Source organism: Dasypus novemcinctus, chromosome 5, assembly GCF_030445035.2.
Source record: "Dasypus novemcinctus isolate mDasNov1 chromosome 5, mDasNov1.1.hap2, whole genome shotgun sequence".
In the NCBI taxonomy this organism is placed as follows: domain Eukaryota; kingdom Metazoa; phylum Chordata; class Mammalia; order Cingulata; family Dasypodidae; genus Dasypus; species Dasypus novemcinctus.
Window position 1 is genome coordinate 21,758,432 of NC_080677.1, and position 22,652 is coordinate 21,781,083.

A 22,652-nucleotide genomic window follows, 5' to 3' on the forward strand; every position below is an offset into this window, starting at 1 on the left:
AACCACTGATCCACATCGGCTCCCCCAGCATGTTCTGCCACAGGGAAAGTTCAGTGCTCATTCATTTTATTCATTCCACGATGATGATGAAGTTGTTTGTTTTTTATTTTAATTATTTATTTTTTAAATTATCTTTTTAAAAAGTTAATAGATGGCACAAAACATTACGTTACAAAACATAAGAGGTTCCCATATACCCCACTCCCCACCCCCCACCCGATCTTTTTTTTAATTGTATTTTTTTGAAGATAAATAGATCACAAAAAAATATTACATTAAAAAATATGAGGTTCCCATATACCCCCCACTCCTCCCACATCAACAACCTCTTTCATCATTGTGGTACATTCACTGCATTTGGTGAATACATTTTGGAGCACTGCTGCACCACATAGATAATAGTTTACATTGTAGTTTACACTCTCCCCCAGTACATTCAGTGGGTTATGGCAGGGTATATAATATCCAGCATCTGTCCCTGCAATATCATTTAGAACAACTCCAAGTCCCGAAAATGCCCCTACATCAAATCTCTTCTTCCCTCTCTCTGCCCTCAGCAACTACCGTGGCCACTGTCTCCACATCAATGCTACAGTTTCTTCCATTGCTAGTCACAGTAGTTCTATAGTAGAATACCAGTAGGTCTACTCTAATGGATATTTTATTCCTCCGTCCTGTGGACTCTGGGTTGGTGGTGTCCTCTCCACCTCTATATCAAGAGGGGGCTTAGAATTGCATCCTTCATCCATGATGGTTAAGTTTTAACACATGCCAGGCCCTCTTCTAGACACTGGGGGTGCAGCAGTGAGCCAAACATTTGCGCCCTCACGAGTCTTCTCTTCCAATTGGTGATCCAGGAAATAAACAAGTCAGCCAAAGCCTGTGATGACGGCAGAGTCTGAGAAGTACCATCGGGGATGTAAAGCAGGATAGAGAACGGGAAGGGCATGGAGCACTATTTCAGTGAGGGGGTCAAGGTGTGTTTCCCCAGGGGGCCATGTGAACAGAGAGGAGGGAACAGCCACAGAGGGACTGAGGGCTCCGTTCGAGGCAGTGGCACAGCTGTGTGCTCTGCAGACTGGGGAAGGATAAACCTTGTCTGGAGTGCAGGGAGAGACTGGGAATGAGTTGCAGACGGGCCAGAAGCCAAACTGTAGAGGCTTATGGGCCATGTGTAGGACTCCGAATGCTTTTCTGGGATGCTTTGGGCAGGGGAGTGACATAACCTGATTTGTGGTTATAATGGATCACCCTGGAGAATCTACTGTAGTGAGAAAGACTAAGGCAGGAGACGAGCTAAGAGCTAAAGTCTTTTAGGTATTGTCCAAGGAACAGCTACAAAAGGCTTCTCATATGCTACAAAGCATTAAGTCAAACCTTTGAAATAATAAAGTGTTAAGTCAAACATTTAAAATAATTTCTAGACAATGTTTACTAAGCCTAGACTGTAAAAGCAAAGTATGGAATGGATGATTTTGGCACATCAAATAATTGTCTGTTTTCAGACATGATTTTTGCAATGATACTTGAACATGGTCACAAGTTCACAAAATTTGTGCACATTTTTATTCATGTCTTTTTTTTATGTGTGTGCACACTACTCTTGCTAGTTTTATTACAGATTAGAGTGAAGGAAGTAATTTGTTGGGGTCAGACTTCTGAAGCAGCCTGTCAAGTAGATTTAAAATTCAGTGTTTTCCAGACAAATAACCAAATAGAAAATTTCCATTTTTTCCTGCTCTCTAATTATTTCTCTCACTCTTGTTTAGAGATGTTGTGGCTTTTCTAATGACTTGTACTTTTTATTTGCATTTGTATAACTTCATTAATCTTGTTTGAGCCTAGTAATTAAGTGCACACATTAGCATCTCAATCATTCGCATTTGTTTTCAGTCTGTGTTACCAAAATAGGTATGGGCACTCAATAGACTATCTAAGCAGTGTATTCAATACTGCAAGTAAAATATAGAAGATGCCACCCAAAACCTAGGTAGGGGAGCAGATGTGGCTCAACCGGTTAAGCTCCTGCTTCCCACGTGGGAGGTCCCAGGTTGGGTTCCTGGTGCCTCCTAAAAAATGTAAAAACAAGTAAAACAAACGAAAAAATCAACTCTGGGAGCCTATGTGGCTTAGTGGTTGAGTGCTGGCTTCCCACTTATGAGGTTCTGGGTTCAATCCCTGGCCCCTGTACCTCAAAAACAAACAAACAAAAAACCCCACAACAAAACAAAACAAAAAAAAACCCAAACAAACAAACATCAGAAAGCCTATGTAACTCAAAACTTACCTAAACCTTTCAATATTTTAAATGTTGCCAAAATAATCTACCCTTAGGCACTTTTTCTGTAACATGCATTATAAAATAAGTAGGAAAAGTGCTAGAAACATACTCAGTAGTAAAAGGAAGAATTAAAGAGGCACAAAATAAAAGTACCCCCCTAATCAAATCTTTAAAAATGTAACAAAAAGTGCAGACAGTACCAACTATATAAGCGAATCATTTGTAAAGCATTTTGAAATTTTTGCGTCAAACACCCTATACCTGAGTAAAATTCGTGGACATGCCAATCAGACGCCATTTTAACCATATTTTCAAAGTTAGTGTGCCCATTAATGGGACAAACCCATGACTTATGCCTTCCAATATGATGCAGAGCTTCACTTCTGTGTTGTATCTGCCCCAAATCCATAACCTGAGTCTTACAGTGAGGACATAGTAGAAGGACCCAGAAGAAGGGACCGTCTACAGAGTAACTTTCCTGTACTCTTCAAATATGTCTAGGTCTTGAAAGACAAAGGCTTAAGAGCTTCCCCAGATAAAAAGAGACTAAAAGAAACATGACAATGAAATGCATAGTGGTCCTAGACCAGGGAAACAAAATCTTTTCTCTTTTGCCATAAAGCACATTATTGGAACAGTTGGTAAAATTGGACTATGCTCTCTAGATTTGATAATAGTATATCAGTTTCGAATTCCTGATTTTGATCATTGCGCTATGATTACGTAAGAGAATGTCCCTGTTCCTAAGAAACACACATTGAAGTATTTATGGTTACAAGGGTCTCATGTTTAAAACTTATAGTTCAGAAAAAAGAATATTATGAGAAAGAGGTAAAGCAAACGTGGTAAAATGTTAATATTTGGGGACTCTGGATGAAGAACATGTTTATGTTTGTTTTGGAACTTTTATGTAAGTCTGAAATTATTTCAAATTATGAACTCTTAAAATGAGGTTAGAAAAGAGCATTTTATTTTCTTCAAAATTTCAGAACCCCCTCCAGCCTAGTGGTTTCTAAATATTAGAAAGGAGATGACATTTTTTTTTGTTATATATAAGAAAGTATTTTTTTAAGATTGCCTCAACTTTATATCCACTAGCTAAAAATATTTCCCACATTATCTTGTATCCCTGGAACAATGCCAAAAGAGCCAGTTAGAATAAAATGGACTGCTAGGAAGTATTTCTTTTTAATGCATAGGTCACTGAATTCTTAAATAGAAAAAACTAATGTGTAATTGAAAATAGTTTATTTATACTGTCATAAACTTGCAGAGGGATCCCCACCCTTATTACTGAATATTTTCTATAAGAGGAAATAAAAGTTTATTAAAAAGTGATAGGTTTGCTGTAGAGGGCATTTCCTGAATGGTAATAATGATTAAGAACTGGAAACTTGGAGATTGTCCCCTTTCCTCTGGAATAGAAAGAGGAGCGAATGCTGGATTTCTTATGGTTTAGATGCTAGTCTTCCTGTTCTTTGGTCTGTGGAGGGCTCAGTGTTGACATTTACATGCTCATATGTTAACATGGTGAAATCAGCCATTGGTATTATAAGTAGTTGTGAATCATCCATTAGATACTTAAGGAATATTAGATAGGACGAACTCCTTGCAGCTTAACTCTTTAGTAGTCCAGGGTTGCAGACTACTGCCTACTTTTATAAAGACTTATGTCCACTACAGGAGGAAGAGTTTTGCCTCTTGCACTTGTTCCTAACACTTTGGTAAACTGGTAATACAGGAATTTTGATGATCCTGGAGTTCTGATGATAACTGGAGCTATGCTAACCTGTTTAGAAAGGGCAGTTCTTTTCTTGGTAATACTTGTCTAATGAAAGGATGTAGGCTATGAAGTTGAACCTTATCTGGGGTCTGTCCTCACTCAACAGCAGCTGTGTGACCTTAGACCTTTAACGTCTTTAAATCTCAGTTTTAAATCTCAGCTTTCTTGTAAGTCGGGTTCCCATACTCCTTATCATAGAGTCCAGGAGAATGAAAGTGAGACTTTATCAGTATTTACTCCAGGGCAGTGGGTGTAAAGGACTGTCCAAGCAAACTAATTCATAGGTAATATAGAGATTAAAACATCTACTTTTGGTAGCATTCAACAAACATTTGTTGACCATCTCCTATGGGGTCAGGTACTGTACTAGGTAAGGTTATTAGTGGTAAGCAAAACTAACATGCTTCCCACCTTGAAGGAATTTACAGTCTATTGGAAGAGAAGGACATGAAGTCAATAAGCACACAAATATATTGTTACACATTTTGACAAGTTCTGTTAAGGAGAAGAGAGTTGAGGCAGGGGCCATCTCTGAAAAGGAAGATCAGAAGATGAACTTGGGTTTGCCTGGAGAAGACCTATCTGAGTGGAGAGTGAGTTAGGAAGGCCCTGGCAGCTCGAATATAGAGAAAGTGATGCAAGATTAAGGATCCTTGTTAAGGATTCTAGGAGCAATGGGAATCTATTGAGGGATTCCAAGGAAGAAAGTGAGGTGATGTCTTAAAAGTTCTCTGTATTGTAGGAATTGGGAGTGAAGGAATGGCCAAGTTATTAATACTTATGGGGACCGGTTATGAGACCATTGCAGAAGTCTCAGCAGATTTGAGAGTGGCAGAAGAGATAGAAGGGGAAAGATAGGTTTAAGAAAGATATTTAGGAGGTTTTAATCTGTCGGTCTTGCTGATGAGTATCAATGTACAGGTTGAGAGGGAAAAAAACGAGTTCTCAGGAATGATTCCTAGATCTTGAATAGAGGTACCCTTTCTGAAAGGAGAAATGTTCATTGGAATTTAAAAACAATCTCTCTTGATTTCTCTCTCTCTCTTTCTCTGGATTTATGGGTGTTGGGCTCAAACATGGTCACAGTTCTTTCATTTTTCATATCAACTTTCTGCATACTTACTTGCACAAATTAGTCAGACGTTCAGTTAACACCCCCATCTCCTCACTTTTGCTGCTTTCTTCAAACTTTAGCAGTTTACCTGGTCTGAGGATTCTGGACTGCTTCCCAATGCTGCAAGGAAAGAACTAGGACCCTGGGCTGGTCCAGATCTTCATACTGTCAACAGTATTGGAAGCCCAGAATTGAGCTTCCAAACTACAGCTCTTCAGTGTTCACTCCTGAGCTCAGCTATAGCTTCCACATATCCACCCCTGGGCTTCATCCTGGGATTGCAGAAGCTTTCAGACACAGTCAAACCACGAGCTTGACTGACCCATCCCGATGAATCTTCAGATCCTGCTTCTAAACCTGGGCTATGCTTCTGACCTCACCTTCTATTCTTTGAGGCCATGGTTTCCTTTCCACTCCCAGTCCACCAGAGGGTCTAATCAAGTTGAATGTCAAAAGGAAGGGGCTCTTGAGCCCTTCTCTTCCCAGAAGCACCTTCTGACCTTATGCAAATGTATCCACCTTCTCCCCAGTGACCTGCTCTGCCTGCTAAGGAGTACTGAGAGGGGCAACCCTTTACACAGGGGTACCTGTTCACCCCTCATTTGAGTGAAGCCACTCTTTGATGCATCCCTGAGCCCAGATCTGCTGCAAGTGATTTACTTTGTCTACCCCAAAATAGGTGCATGACCTGGTCGCTTCCCTTTCTTAAATGTCTACCACACCAGGCAGATATTGAAGTTTTTAATGAATGGCTAATTAAGGGATGTTATGAATCACAGGCTCACGGATTTCTCTTTAACTTTTTGATCTTGGCTAAATGAAAATGATTAAAAAAACAATGAACACCAAATCAGGCCTGCGACCAAAGGTATAATCCTTAGCCTTGCTAAATTGAGTTGCTGCAGCCCTTCCTTCTGGACTGCATGAATCATGCTTTTTGACTAGGAAAATTTTTATATTTGTTTACTGGTTCATAAAAGCAGGAAGGTTTCGCTTTTTTCCAATTACCTTTTTTTTTTTTTTTTGCCAGAGTTTTATCCAGAAGAGTGTTATCCTGTTAAGAAGTGAATATATCTGCTTTTGACCACTGTTATGCTTCCAAAGAGGAAATTTTAGAGGAATCAGGGAGATGGGAATGATGACCAAAAAGGTATTAGGTAGAAGTTATAGGAACTTTTAAATAATTAACTAATGCCCTTTCTAACTGGTATTAGTAGAGATGATTTGGATATAGTATATCAAGCTATTAGCAAAACTTCTGAACCTTGTTAAATTCTGGACAAAATGGAGAAATGGGAGCTAGACCCAAACGGCTGCACAACAATAGGGAAGCTTCAGCTTCCCCCTCCTCCTCTTTCTTTCCCTGAGGCTGCTTGGGTGTCCATGGAGCTAGTGTTCAGCCAGGACTCAGTGGCACACTGGTCCTTTATGGCCAGTTTCCATTCTGATCAGTCATTGCCCACCCTGTACTGACATTTATTATTTTAAGTATGATCTCAGTGTATAAAAAACTAAAGCTCTCAAGCCAGAGCCAGATTAGCTTCTTGGGATTCATGCATGGTGCCACGTCCCATGTATAATTATAATTTAAAACAATAATGAAATAAGTGTGAGGAAGTCCAACACAGTGAATATTTCCACATGATGATGGCCTCAGTGATTTTAGAAATGTGAAATAGCATATTATGTTTTGTTTTCTTATTGATTGACTGTTCCTGTTTTCCTGATGGGTTAAGCATGAACATTTCTTGAGCTCAGAGTGGGCTTCTCAAGACAGCAGGGAAAGGAAACTATCGGGTATTATGGATTGGTTCCATTTACATTTTGAACTTCAGTCAGTAGTTGTGTTGGTTTAACATGTAGAAATTTTCTCTCACAGCCATTAAGAGTTTTTGATAGCATGCTGAGTCTTTTAGAAGAAAAATACTGCTAAATTAAAAGAGCACTATGAGGGAAGTGGATTTGACCCAATGCACAGGGCAACCGCCTACCACATGGGAGGTCCATGGTTCAAACTCCGGGCCTCCTTGACCCATGTGGAGCTGGCCCATGCGCAGTGCTGATGCAAGGATTGCCCTGCTGTGCAGGGGTATCCCCCATGTAGGGGAGCCCCAAGCACAAGGAGTGCGCCCCATAAGGAGAGCCACCCAGCGAGAAAGAAAGTGCAGCCTGCCCAGGAATGGCACCGCACACATGGAGAGCTGATACAACAAGATGATGCAACAAAAAGAAACACAAGATTCCCGGTGCTGCTGATAAGGGTAGAAGCGGTCACAGAAGAACACACAGCAAAAGGACACAGAGAGCAGACATCTGGGGGTGGGGAGTGGAAGGGGAGAGAAATAAATACATCTTAAAAAAAAAAAAAGAGCACTATGAGCAGATAAGTCTTAGACTTCTTTTTAGTGGAAAAATACAGCAAAATACTCAACAGAGGTATTTACCACAAATGTCTAAATTGATTAAACAACTGCTTTTGCATATTGGACTAGTTTAATTCTTTGGCTTTCTGGTAAATAAGTGTGCCTTGCCCAAAACGGCTTTCCCTAGCGCCAGCTTCAATTTTACACCTACTTCTGCCACCTGCTGTACCCTGATGACTGGCTATGCAGATGGGGTAATGGGATTTCAGGTGGAACCATCTACCTGCCCTAGGTGCTGCTGCCCTGTCGGTATCCACGCGGTGTCCATGGGCAACTGTTTTGGTGGGAAGAACAGCCCTCAGGAATGTCAGGTTTGTTCTAGTTTCATTTACAGTCATTAAGAACTGGCTTGCCTGGGAGAGATGTCTCATGGTAATGGCCTCCTTCAGCTCTGGGCCAGGTTGAAAAGAAAGATAATTATGAAAAGGAGTGCTAAAGAGAAGCCCCAACTGACAGCTCCTTAATTGAGTGAGGAATTTATCTCGAAACACAGCTGAAGATACCCATTAAATGTGTAAACTAGACTGAAGGGATTGGCAGAAGGGAGAGTGATCGTTGTTTATTGAGTTATTGCATTTTTATTAGTTTGAGATATACTTGCATATGTTTCGTTTAGCCCTAGGGGTGGAAAGTAGAGTTTATTAGTAGAATTCAAAGTTGTAAAAAGTGTTAGTTAAATTTCTATAGCTTCAAAAATGAGATATGTGGGTTAGGTGTGCATGAAAAGAAAAACCTATGGAAAACTCTATTTAGAACCGGCTGACTTTATGACCTTAGGAAATAAAAAGAATTACCATTTCCTGAACATTTATTATGTGCCAGGGACTCATCTAGGCACTTGACATCCTTTAGCCATCACACAACCCAATGAGGGATGTGTGATGTATCACCCCCATATTACAGATGAAAAAACTGAGACTTGGTGAGTTGAAGGGATTTGCCCAAGGTCATCCAACCAGTTAGAGACAGAGATGGATTCCACCTAAGGTTCCCCAACCCCCAGTCTTGTGGTCTTTACTCTTCATAATGTTTGTTGCCTCTTGGATTACACATCCCTTAAACTCTGATTTGTTTCCCCTTTCTTAAAATGTGGGGACAGGACTAGATAATTGATAATAAATCAGAGAGTTTGAAACTTTTTTTTTTTCCAGCTGAAATTGAGCAGAGCTAGTGTTCATCATATACTCATTGCAGAAGGTCAAGTGAATGACTAAAAGCTAATTACCAGAAAGTTTTGTAGCAGTTTAAGTCATTTCATGATCTTAGTCTTTGGCAAGAATTTTTTTTTTTTAATTTAGTTTTAGTAACAGGGACATAGAAAGATGGTATTTCTGTGCCTACATCTCAGTTGCTTTTTCATTTCTCTCTGGAGGAAAAGCGTCTCCCTCATTTTCTCACTGGAGCTGCTAAGGTATCAGGTGACAAGCCAACAAAATTCATCTCTAGGTAACACATCAGGGAAATGATGACTAAACGCAGGGGTGAGTGAGAGGAGGGCGGGTCAGCCAAATAATGAGAAACAGTCGGGTGATTTGGAAAATCAGGAAGACACTGCAGTAATTCTATGCTATTCAAATCTGGAAGTTATTAAGTGCTATGCAAATAGAATATGTACTTCTTAGGTAAGAAAAGATTCATTCATTCGCAGATCTTAGATTCCTCTGTATCACAATAATTTCCCTAAGACATAGTAACAAATATATACAGGGAAGTTTAAATGTCTTCCATTATTTACCAGTATAGGAACTCCTTATTCTTTTTCTTATTGGGCTGGAATTTGGAGCTTGACATGAGTGACTGTTCCCAGTAAATACGTGCCAAAACTTAAAATTTATATTTTAAATAATTTAAGATGAAGTTTTGAACTGTTGAGAAGTATTCCACATAGGCAATTGAGGATATTTAACAAATCTGTGTTGTTTAACGAAGAATAATAGAATGAATACCTATGAATTACCACCCTGCTTAAGAACTAGAGTCTTACAGTACCTTTGAAGCCCTGTTCCCTTCCAGCCCCTCCCTACTTCACCCCAGTAATTGTCCTGAATATTTTATTACTTTTTTTTCTTTATAGTTACATACCTATAATAATGTATTTTGAAACTTCATGGAAATTAATTTTTTTAAAATTAATTCTTCTGTAACTTGCTTAACCTTAACGTTATGTTTCTGAGTTCACCCAGGTTGATGGGTGTGGCTGTAGTTTGTGAAAGTGAACTCTCTGTAGTATATTCCATTGTATGACTAGACCACAGTTAATTTTTCTGGTGGTTGACATTTATTTGAGTTGATTCCAGTTTTTTTTTTTTTGCTGTTAGAATGAAGCTATGAATATTTTTGTACATCTCTCCTGATGCAGAGGACCAAGAGTTTCTCAAGGGAGTCTACCCAGGAGAGGAGATGCTGAGCTGTAGGCTGTGCACATTGATAATTTTACAAGGCAATGCCAATTTGTGTCAAAATAGCACTGCCAATCTATTTATTTATTTATTTTGGGGTAATCTTTTATAAAAAAATTTATTGTGTCAACATACATACAATATAAAATTTCCCATTTTAACCACTTTCATGTGTACAATTGAGTGGTATTAATTACATTCCCAATATCATGTTCCCATTACCACCAATCATTACCAAAACTTTTTCATCATCCCAACCAGAAACTTTGTACCCATTAAGCAATAACTCCCCATTCCCACATCCAGAGCCCCTGGTAACCTATAATCTACTTTTGTCTCTATGGATTTGCTTATTCTATGTATTTCATATAAGCAAAATCATACAATATTTGTCCTTGTGTGCTGCCTTATTTCACTTAGCATAATATTTCCAAGGTTTATCCAAGTTGTAGCCTGTATCAGGGCTTCATTCTTTTTTATGACTGAGTATTACTATTGCATTGAGCGTGTATGCCACATTTTATTTATCCATTCATCTGTTGATGGGCTCTTGGGGTGTTTCCACTTTTTGGCTACTGTGATTAATGCTGCTATGAACATTGCTATGCAAGTATTTGTCTGAGTCCCTGCTTTCAATTCTTTGGGGTATATACCTAGAAGTGGGATTGTAGGATCATATAGTAATTCTGTGTTCAAATTTCTGAGGAAACTCCAAACTGTTTCCACAGTGGCTGTACCATTGTACATTCCCATCAGCAATGTATGAAAGTTCCGATGTCTCTACATCATTTACAACACTTATTTTCCTTTTTTTTAGTAGCCATCCTAGTGAGTGTGAAGTCGTATCTCGTTGTGGTTTTGGTTTTCAGTTCCCTAATGGCTGATGATGTTGAACTTGTTTTCACGTGTTTTGGCCATTTGTATATCTTCTTTGGAGAAAGTCTATTCAAATTCTTGGCCCATTTTTAAATTGGGTTGTTTGTCCTTTTTTGTTTTGTTTTTGAGTTGTAGGAGTTCTTGATATATTCTGGATATTAAACCCATATCAGATACATGAATAGGCATATGTATTGTTTCTCAAAAAAAAGTAGCCTCCTTGCATAAAAGGTTAATCACAGACAGGTGCAAAGATATTCCCATGAGCTCTGCCAATTTAAATTCTCATTAGGAGCACATGAAAATTCCTGTTGCTCCCCATACTTGCCAACGTTTGAGACTTTCTGATTCTACACATTTTCTAGTCTCTTGAGAGTGAAATGGTGTTGCATTGGAGGTTTTGTGCATTTACTAATGAGTTTGACCATTTTATTATAGGTTCATTGACCTGTGTTTTCTCATACATGAATTGCTCAAGCATGACTTTTGGGTCACTTACTGTTTTCATTTTGATTTATTGAAGTTCTTTATGTAGTCTATATAATAGTCTTTTGTCAATTATGTTTATGACAAATATCTGCTCTCAATATGTACTTTATGTATTTTCTTATTTTTAAAATATTTTTCTTTTATTTCTTATATTTTTTCCTTGTGGTACCTTTTGATGAGTCCAAATTCTTAACTTTATTGTAAATAAATTGATCAGTCTCTTTCTTTATATTCTGGGCAATTTTTGTCTTGTTTAACACAGCTTTCCTACCCTATGGTAATAAAGGTATTCCTGTGTATATTTTTTCTAAGATTTGCCTTTATTAATTTAAATACATTATATGTGGGATTTTTTCACTTAATATAGATTATGAAGTGGGGGTTCAGTTTAATTTTTCCCCACATTGTCCCAACACCAGTTATAAATATTAAGTGGTTCATTTCTCCCTCTGATCTGCAGTGTCAGCACTAGTATATATCAAGCCTCCATATATGTGTGGCTCCTTTTCTAGCTGTTGTATTAGTTCCATATCCATGTTGACATCTTTACAATGGGATCAGAGAAATAGGTTGAGACCAGAAAACATTGGACTTGTAAGAACTCCTGAAGAGATAGAATGTATTTGTTCTTTTACTCTGTTGAATTCTTCTGTCCATTATCAGATTTCTGAAAATAAGAATGTTTTTCTCCTTGAGAACAGCAATCTGTATTTACTTCACTCTTACCTCAGAATCTCCCAGCCTAGTGACTGGATGAGAGAAGGCCCTAAATAATATTTGTAAAGTGAATATAGAATATCTCATTTTCCCTCAGGGGAGTTTGAAGAACACAGTCACTGAATTTGGGCTGGTACTTTGTACCAAACTGGGAGAGGATGCTGTTAGGCAGAGACGAGGAGGAATGAGTCTTGGGAAAGGGAGGTGTAACTAGATGTCTTCCCAGCCTTGAGTCACCTCTGTTGTAGAAGCTCATTATCATCAAGGCTGGAAACTCTCAAATATCTTCTCTTCAAATAGAAACACTTAGCTAAGCCAAGTGTAGGTGATTCATACAAATAATTCCACAACTTTGTCTTGTTTATGCTACTGCCTCTAAGCACTAAGCGTTAGGAGATTGGAATGACTCTGATTTTGGATTGAGTCTTGCGTTCTCTGCCTCAGTCTCTTATTTATAAAATGAGCTTATTTAACAGTATTTGCCACTCCCCCTCACGGGGATTCCACAGGTAAGGAAAGAATATGGATGCTGCAAAGTATGGTTTATTTTGTTTCAATAGGTAAGGAAGAGTTAATGCCAAAGTCTGATATAAAATATTGGTTATTAACAATGTGTACCTTTGTTGTATGTAGCATTCTTTGACTTTGAAGGAAAAATGTGCTAGGCCTTCCACTGAAAGCTGTAATTTCTTCCTTTGTGTTTTAGAAGAATGGCATAGCTATGGAAATTGAGTGGCTAAAGAAAGAGTGCTCCTTCTGAATTTTCCATCTCGTCTTTAGTCCTTTTGAGTATGATGTTGTTTTCTGCTGAGAATTTGGAAGCAACTTCCAGGTCATTTTAATGACCATGGGAACCTCCTTGGTGGAGAAAATCCATGTGTGGTGGATTAAGGTGAAAATTGTCACCTGGTGATTCACCTCCCAGATATTCAGTGTTATACTTGTGACCTTTAGTAGGTGATACAATGAGCATCAACTATTTTGCATTTTATACTTGTGAAGCATAAAACAATTGCACATTTGTTCATACTGTATAATTTTATTTATGTGAAATTTTAGAAGACACAAGCTAATCTATGAAGACAGAAGGCACACCAGTGGTTGCCGGGGGGAGGAGATTGCACATGTCTGATATTACGACAATACAGGAAGAAGAATGATGAGTCTTCCTAAATCTAACTAGGAAAAGAGAGTAATGAGTTGAAATAATTATTTAAATAATTCAGAGAGAAGAGTCTACTAATGAGGAAACAGGAGAATTTTCAGATTGACTGCACTGATTAATTCGCTGGTTACGTGTTGGCTCTCCACTTTACCTCAGAAGCCACATTTGTTCCTGTGTCTTCATGCTGGGTTTGAACTTTTATAATCACTGAGACCAAAGTTTTGGTCAGAAGAAATAAAGACTGAGACAAGTTGTTCCTCTTGACAGACAGCACTTTGGCAGTTCCACAGGGGAAGACGTAGGAGAAGACGGCTTCTCTTCTGCTTTTTCTAACGCGGAGAACTTCTCCAGGGGCCAGCACTGAGCAGAGGTCCTCCTGACCTTTCCATCCTGCAGCTGCCTTGGTATTGCCACAACACTAAGCCGAAGGGAGCTCGGGGAGTGCCTGCCCTGCTGAGTTCTGAAGCCCTCTCATCTCCCACACTTCAGCACACTCCCCTGCAGCTAGCGTGAGGATGGGTCAGTGTGCACCAAAACAACTGTTATTTTCAGGTACCATTTCAGAGTACCATTTTAGGTACTCTTCACTGTGAAGTTCCACAGCCTTTTATTACTGGATAACTTTAGAACCACATCATAGGATTTAAAAGACTTAGAATTTTAAAACTGCAGGTGGAAAGGTGGACTGAGAAGTTATTTCAGTAAAAGTGGGTGTGTTTTTCAATTGATGGGGGCAACCAGGAGGACTGCTGTTTGCTTACTCATTCCCTACAGGCTCAGATAGAAGCCTTTGGGGGCTAATAGCTTTTCATTGACAAAAGTGAGATAAAACATCCACATTTCTCACCTCTCAAGTTATGACAGTAGCTCACAGCTGTCAAATACAAAGACATTTTTGGACACCAACCAGAGATAATCTTTAACGTGTTCCAGGTGTCAGACATATAAGAATTTATAAAAACATCCTGAACTTTATTTATTTATTTCTCTCCCCTCCCCCCTCACCCCAGTTGTCTGTTCTGTGTCTATTTGCTGCGTGTTCTTTGTCCGCTTCTGTTGTTGTCGGCAGCATGGGAATCTGTGTTTCTTTTTGTTGCGTCATCTTGCTGTGTCAGCTCTCCATGTGTGCAGCACCATTCCTGGGCAGGCTGCACTTTCTTTCGCGCTGGGCGGCTCTCCTTACGGGACGCACTCCTTGCGCATGGGGCTCCCCTATCCAGGGACACCCCTGCGTGGCACAGCACTGTGCATGGGCCAGCTCCACATGGGTTAAGGAGGCCCGGGGTTTGAACCGTGGACCTCCCATGTGGTAGACGGATGCCCTAACCACTGGGCCAAGTCCGCCGCCCCTCTGAACTTTTTTTAGAAGGTGCTTCTGACCCATCTTCACTAGGATTCCCTTTTTGAGTTATTTATCCATCAGTGATGATTTGAAAGGAAATACCCTGTGATAACCTGCATCTGAAAAATAGGGTGTGTCTGCAAAATTGCTCTAGTTTGCTTTCTTTCTCAAGCAAAACATTCCAGTTTTAATTTGGTGAAATGGAAGGAAGAAGATATTTGATTTGACTTGAGTCTTATTTTAATTACAAATGGTAAGAATGCTGAAAAAAAATACAGGCATAGATAAAAATTAAAGCATTAAAGTCACCTTACGGAGCCCTTGAGTAATTTTTCTGTATAGGAAAGGCTTTTAAAATAAACAAAAACTTGAAAAGAAGTCCCTTTCAATGATTGGATTAACATTTAGGTGAAAACAAAAACTATGAAGCATGAATAAAACTCTTCAGGTGACCCTAATTTAAGTATAAGTACGGTTCAAGATTCTCACATGTGTGAAACTTGGAACACATTTCATCATAGATTTTGTATTATATTTAGCAGAATAGCTCTTAGACACTCAGCTGTATGAGGATCTCCTGAGCATCCCTGAAGTCTCATTTTATATTAATAAAGATGTAGATAAAAACTGCTTGGAGACTTTGGTCCTTGGGAGAAAGAATTTTGAGAGTTCCAGGGTACCGGCAGGATGTCAGCCTTCAGCAAGGACAGTGACCCAGAGGTGGTGGGTGGAGGGTGTCCTCTAGTCCTCGGTAGGAAAGGGACTCCTTTATAGGGAAAGATCTGTGGCCTAGGGCAGGGTTTTAGTGCTGATTGAATGAGGGGTACTTTAGGTACTGGGATTAAGAAACACAGAGGCAGGAGTGGGAGGGAGCTGGTGATGGCCTCGGGGGTTAGAGCCCTCCTAAGGTATATTTTCCGGGAAACCCTTGCCTGGCTTTTGTTTCCTAATCACTCTGTTTCATCTCTTCCCCTGATTCCCAGACATGGAAGAAATCTTTCTGTTCATTCTCCTACAGGTGGTTAGATCCTATGGCATCATGAATTCTAGGAATTCAATCTCATGTCTTATCATTTTGTCTCCTTACCCCAAAGCAAGCACATCACCCTAGGGAGATTTTTCAATAGTTGTTTTTCCTCTTCTACTAAGAAATAAAAGAAAGTAAAACTCTGGGAAAGGTGAGAAATGAAAGCAGAGGGAAGTGTTTAGAGTGGTTCCAGGCGGCTGGGGCAGAAAGGAAAAATGGAGAGTAGAGAAGATGAAGTTCCATGGTAGGAGCTTGGCATGTTTGAGCAGCTGAAAGAGGGCCAATGTGAATGAAATACGATGTATGACAGAGAGAGGGAAGTGCAGGGGATGAGTTTGGACAGGTGGGCGTGGGGTGGATTATGCAGGTCTTTGTGGACTGTGTTAAAGTTTTTGGATTTAAGCCTGCATGCAGTGGGGTGCCATTGAAGGGATTTAAGCAGAGGAGCTACTTGAAAATCTTTGTGGTTTCCACTTTGGTGGCATGTGGTGAATGTGTTGGAGGGACCAGATACATAAATAGGAAGGCTGATGCAATAGTCCAGCTGAGAGATGGTGGTTTGGTAGGGAGTCAGTGAAGATGGAGAAAATGGGATGGATTCAAGAGAGTTGGGTTGGTTTGGAAGTAGAGGGTAAGGGAGGAGGAGAGTCAGAACAACTCCCAGGGTTTCGTTGGTCAAGATAGGCTAGATCATGCTGCTATGACAACAGCCACAAAATCTCAGGGAAATACAACAAAGTCTGCTACGGGTCTAGGTGACTCTTCAGGGCAGCTGTCCTCCAAGTTCAGTGATCCTGACTGTCCAAATTTCAACACAAGGCTTCTACCAAATTTGCTGTGGCAAGGGAACAAAGATGGTGATCACACACTACCTCCTCGGTGCTTCTTTCACTGACATTCACATGTGATGGGCACAAGTCATATCTATGGCTCCAAGGAGGCTGGAAGTACTGTCCTCCATTGTGCCCAGAAGAAGGGGAGGAACAGAAAGGCTGGTGTGAAAGTCTACTGCAAACCATTTATTAATATAGGGAAATCTGGAAAAGGAACAGGTTCTGGAGGAAAGAGTCTTCAGATTGGCTAAGTTTGAGATGCTTGTGAGATAACTAAGTAGCTATAACAAGTAGTCTGTTGGATATGTGAATCTTCATTTCAGAAGGAACATTTGGGTTTCGGATATGCATTTAAAGTATATCTCTGGGATTGTAGGAGATGGCCCAAAGAGAGTGTCTAGAAGAAAGAGTCAGACTCTGGAATGAACCCTGTTTTAGTTAAGCTGGGTGAAGCTATGCTGAGGGCACAGATAATCTTAAAATCCCAGTGGCTTACACTGGCTTGCTCATGCTGCATATCCAATGTGCATTAATGCAATGTCCCACCATTTTACAGTTGCACGTCTGGAATGTGTGGCCTCTTGTTACCATGACAGGGGAAGAAAACAGACTGGACAGTCATGCATGGGCTTGTCACTGCCTCGGTCTGAAAGTGACAAGATGTCATTTTTGTTCAGGTTCTGTCTTTCCAGAGCTAGTTACATGGCCCTGACCAACTGCAAGTTCTGGAAAATGGAATCTTTGGTGATCATTGTTCTCTCTGCCACCTGTCTTGAGGAATTCTTAACATTTAGAGACTGGAGAGAAGAGAAGACAAAATTGAGAAGAGATAAGCAGAGAGGTAGGACTGGAGGGAAACTTGTGTAGTATAGCTTCAAGAGACCAGGAGAACACTGTACATGAAACAGGAGGCAGGGTCCAACCGTGCTGATGCCAAATTCACCATTCTGATAAAGGACAGAGTGAAAACCATTCCTCTGGTCTTTCCACTGCCACAGAAGTGCTTGTCCATGAAAACGTGCTGTCCCCACATGTATTTGAGTAACATTCTTGAGTAATGTTAAGATGCATTGAAAATTAATATTGCAGGTTGAATGTGGTCTTGACAGTAATCATAACTTCAGGAGGTGTTTGTTAAGTGTCACCTATTTGTAGGATATACAAAGATCTGTTAAGATTCAGGCACTCTCCAGAGAGAGCTTAAATCAGACATCTGGTAAGTTTGTAGTCTATAAATGTCAGTCACTTTCCAAAATAAAAATGGTCGTACTTGCTATGGTTACTGAGAGCTTACTATGTACCAATCGTTTTTCCAAGCACTTTGCATATTTTATGAAATTTTCATAACCCTTCTATGAAGTAAATACTATTGTTATTCCTGTTTACATTGAGGTCAAGTGCAATATACCTACTCAGTGGACCTACCTAAGTTGTTGGTTTATTCTTTGTATCCCCAATGTGTGTAGAAACTTGGCACTTTTTGTTCAGTGTTGCATCCCCAGCACCTAGAAGAATGCCTGACAGGAGATAATAATTGATAATTAAACAAAGAAAGAAATAAATTCTACATTTTCTTTATTTATTACTCCCTGCCCTCCCCCCCCTTTATGGTCAGTTCATTTAGCTACAATAGCATCAATCGTTTTTATTTAGTGAACTTTGACAAATGTATACAGTACCTTAAACAAGATATAGACCATTTCTATCACCCCAAAATGTTTCCTTGTCCCCCTTTGGAGTCAAACTCCTCCTCCCACCCCCAGCTACTGGAAACTACTGGCATACTTACTAACATAGTTTCACCTTTCTTGGAATTTCACGTAAGTGGAATCATACAGTGTATGGAATTTTGTGTCTGGCTTCTTTTGTAAAGCACAGGCATTAGCGACCTGTTTCTTTCTTGAGGAGTATAGGGTCTTTGTCATAACGGTATAACTCTGCTGTTTGCAGTGCAGGTTCTGTCATAGACAATATATAACTGAATGGATATAGCTGTGTTCCAATAAAACTTTATTTAAAAAAAAATAAATAAAGGGCCAGATTTGGTCTACAGGCTGCAGTTTGCTGATCCCTGGCTTAACATAATGCATTTCAGATTCATCTTTCTTAGTGGGTGTATGGTGGCTTGTTGGTATTGTAGTTGAGTACTATTTCATCAGCTAGAGGTTATTCTACAGTGTGTTCATCCTCATTATTTGATGAACATTGAGTTGTTTCAAGTTTTTGGTTCTTATGACTAAAACTGCTGTGAACATTCACATACAAGTCTTTCTGTAGGCATGTGCTTTCCTTTCTCTTAGGTGAACACCTAGGAATGGAATTGCTGTTTCATATAGTAAATGCCTATTTAAATTTATAAGAAACTGCCAAACTGTTTTTTAAAGTGGTCCTTCTATTTACTAGCAATGTATGAGAAATCAAGCTGCTCTGATGCCTCATCATTATAGGGAGTGTGTAGTGGAATAAATATTTATTAATATTTAAATGTTAATGAGTATGAATGAATCAATGAAAATATCTTGTGAATATCATCTTGTTTCATTAATATTTTTTTAAAATGTGATTTTATACGGCTGCCTAGTCTATCTTATGGCTTTACCTTAAGTGATTAAACCAATTTCCTATTATTAAACCTTAAAAATGTTTATAGAATTTTTCTACTTAAAAATAATGCAGTCACCATCTTTATAGATGGCAGTGAATCCAATATTTATATTTGCAAGCACATATATGTTATCAGTCCGTCGAGCTGGGCCTTGGATCGAAACCCTTTTGAAATCTGAGGACAGCTAATCTGATTCCACTTTGAATAGGTGGCCACCATACCACATGGGTATGGCCCACCCACAGGCAGGTACTGGATTTTTCTCAAAAGCGTAATTTAGTGTCTGTTGGGGCCCCAGAACTTTATACTTTAGTGTCTGGCTGAATTAATTTTAGACTGGGAAATTTTTACACCTACCTCAGGTTTTAAAAAATCTCAGTCAATTTTCATAAACTTGGACTTTAAGCTGTGTATCTTCCCCATGGGCTCTCTTGTACTGAGTGAAATGATTTGCTATTTAGGTTCTTTGCCATAATAACCTCATTAATTGCTGAGGGCCTGCTACCAAAAAGTGATTATTTTAGTTTTGAGTCCTTGTTCTGGAGCTGTGTTCAGACAGAGATGGATGTCAATGAAGATTGTTTCTCGTGAGTGGAAATAAAATCACATTTTTTGCTTCTAAAAGAATCTCTGTTCTTTCGGGAGATGGGAGAATATTTATTCAGCTCACACAAAAGTGGATCCATTCATTAAGCGGAAAGGTAAAAAGATAGATGTTCTGTGGAGTTCTCTGTTTTATCACAAGGGAAATTACAATCCTAGCCGTGGGGTATTTCCCCCCCCCCCCCCGCAGAGCTGTCTCTCAGAGGTAGTATCAAATTGCAGGTTCTATCACAGCATCAAGAATTAAGTCTGTGTTGAGCCTGAAAACCTCAGGCCATAACTGACTCCTACTCAGAGAGTCAAGTCAGAAGTAAGTTCAGGAAGTCACAATCACCCGTGTGTAACTAGTGGTGAGAAGGTGTGACAGTGGCCAAAAATGGAAAATTGCTTAAAGGCCCACTGGCTGGAGAAGCCCAGACTTGCTGTTTGCTAGTCAGCGCTGAGAGTCACCAGCTCTTGCTGTGTGCCAGGCACGGTTCTAAACACTTTGCGTGTATTCAGGTCAGAGGAAGTTTAGTGTAATGGTTCAGAACACAGAACATCCAGGCCCTGCTAGGCTGCTAACCAGCCAAGCTAGTGGCTAGTTTCTGCTTGGGGGACTCCGTTTCCTCATTTTTAGAATGGGGATTGTGACAGCATTTACTGTAGTGGTCTGTTGTGAGGATTAATGAGTTAAGATATGTGAACTGTTCAGTAGGATGCTGAAACAGAAGTCCTGTAAGTGTTAGTGATCATCATTATTTTAGCGCCCATTGTAAGAAACCTATGGCACAGGGGCTGTTGTTCTCCCCGTTTTATAGTGGAGTAATCTGAGGCACAGAGAGCAATTTTTCCAAGGCCAAAAGGTTAGGAGGTAATGAAACAGGGATTAGAATACACAGTCTCAGTCCCGTCTGTGCCTGTGACCCTCATACTCTGCTGTCTTATAATTCGTCAAGAAGGAAATGGCCATGCATTTTAGATGTATTCTGTAGTAAAGCAGATGGGCTTACAGGAAGAGGGGTGCCTGTTGAGTAAATGGATCAGAACTTTCTACTGATTACCTCTAGACAAGTCCACACACTCATCGACTTGGCAATGGTCACCAAATTGACTGCGAGTCAAGTCTTCTATTTGGAGTCGTCCTATCTGAGTAAATGGTATCACCATCCATTTGGTTATGTAAGCCAGAATCCTGGGCTTTCCTTGACTCCAGCTCCTCTTGCATCCCCTGTCTCCAGTCTAGCATCAATTCTTGTTGATTTTTATTTTTTTGAATCGCCATAAGTCCATTTCCAGTACTATTATCCCAGCCCTAAGCCATGATCATCAGTCTGTTCCTTACCAAGCTTCACACGCCTTTCCTTGCCCCATTCCAGTCTGCTCTTCCTGTTGCCAGAGGTAAAACGCACATCTGATAATTTTGTACTCTGGCTTCAAACATCAACTGCTATTGCGTTGAAATCCACATCTGTCTGACTCTAAAACCTGTTCTCTTTCTTATATCATCTCGCCTTTATAAAGTTTAGAGTAGTTGACCCTGATTTAAAAAAACTGAAGAAAGATTCTTAGATGCCAGGGAAAATCTGGTTTTCTTTGACCTGACTCAACAAATTCATGCCTCAGATAATTAGGCCCCAAAATCCACCCCCATTACCAGACCTGTCAGCAGAACCCAACCATTCTACAAGGGTTATAATACTTGATCTTTATTCTAGGCAATGTAAAGCATGTAGTAATGGTAAAATGATAGGCTGCATGGTAGTCTTTTCTATTTTTTAATCACAGTTTCCCTTACTAATTTAGCCAGACTGAAAAAAAAATTTTTTTTAATTGTTATCTTCTCTAAATGTGTACATGGTCTGCCATTTAGCACCTCCAGGACTTATTTTTAAATAACACGTAAGGAATTCCTGGGTACATCCATATATCTGCAGAAGAGTGACACCCCCCCACCTCCAGAAATTGATCCTTTTGTTTATCAGTAACTCCCGCTTGACCCACTGGATCCACCTCCATCTCGTTTGTGTGAGAAACTCTTCAAAGTGTGGCCATATGTCCATTCTGATAGCATGTGCCTTGACAGTGTTTTATCTTCAGATAAATTACAGCAACCTTGTGAGGGAACTCAGATAAGAACTAAAAGGAAGAGATTTCTATCCAAAATCTAGGGAGTTTTCACAGAGCCTCCTAGAATGAAAGAGATCAGAGGGGAAAGTCTGCAGGTTTTTGTGTTTGTTGACTGGTGTGTGTGGGGTTGTGTCTAATTAACCAGAGAGAGAAAAAAAACAAAAGCCTGAAAATGGACGGATTTGTGTTTTCTAAGTTGGTCTTTTGCTGAGAATCATTTCAGGGTGCTTATGTCTAGAATCATGATGAGATAGAGCCGGTGCATGGAGTCGAGTCATTGCTGGTGATGCTGCCTTAGTACCCATGAAAGCCACAGCTTCTGGAGAACAGCAGGCCCAGGTGTGGTGAGCCAAGCTCCTCGGGCGCCTACTGGATCATGCCGACCTACTTGCTTGGCTGAACATCAACACAGTAGGGCTCCTCATTGGCAAGTCAGAACAAGAAGCCAACGAGTGGGATGGTGTGATGGATCCATCCCTTAGAAGAGAGCTGGAGGGGATGTCACTGTGGGAAGATAGGTTTTAGGGGAAGTTGTGCAGTTGGGGCAAGTCCCCTTTGGTGCAGAGAATACCCGTTTGGTACTTTCTTTAGGGACTCATAAACTGCTTCATAACCCAAGATGACATCCACTTTTCTTTAGGGAGAAAAATTCCAGACCAAATCGAACACCAAACACTTCCCTGTACTCAAGAGAATTTTCCTGGGGGAACTGAGCCTGTGGTCAGGAGAGAAAATGCATTTTCTCTGCTCCCTCTTGGTATCTCCTCCAGCAGTTTCTGTGACTGCCTGCCTTTGCAATGCAAATCCACCTTCCCAGAATCTTCCCCCTGACCCTCCCCTTCCAACTCCTCCCAACCCAGTATTCACCTAGAAACTTCTGCTCCTC

The 22,652-nt window shown here is 40.0% G+C and overlaps 1 protein-coding gene across 7 annotated transcripts in view; it reads left to right on the forward strand.

The window, feature by feature from the left end:
- Positions 1–22,652, forward strand: part of ELMO1 (engulfment and cell motility 1) — a 559,155-nt gene that overhangs the window by 59,931 nt on the left and 476,572 nt on the right. The window lies entirely within an intron of this gene.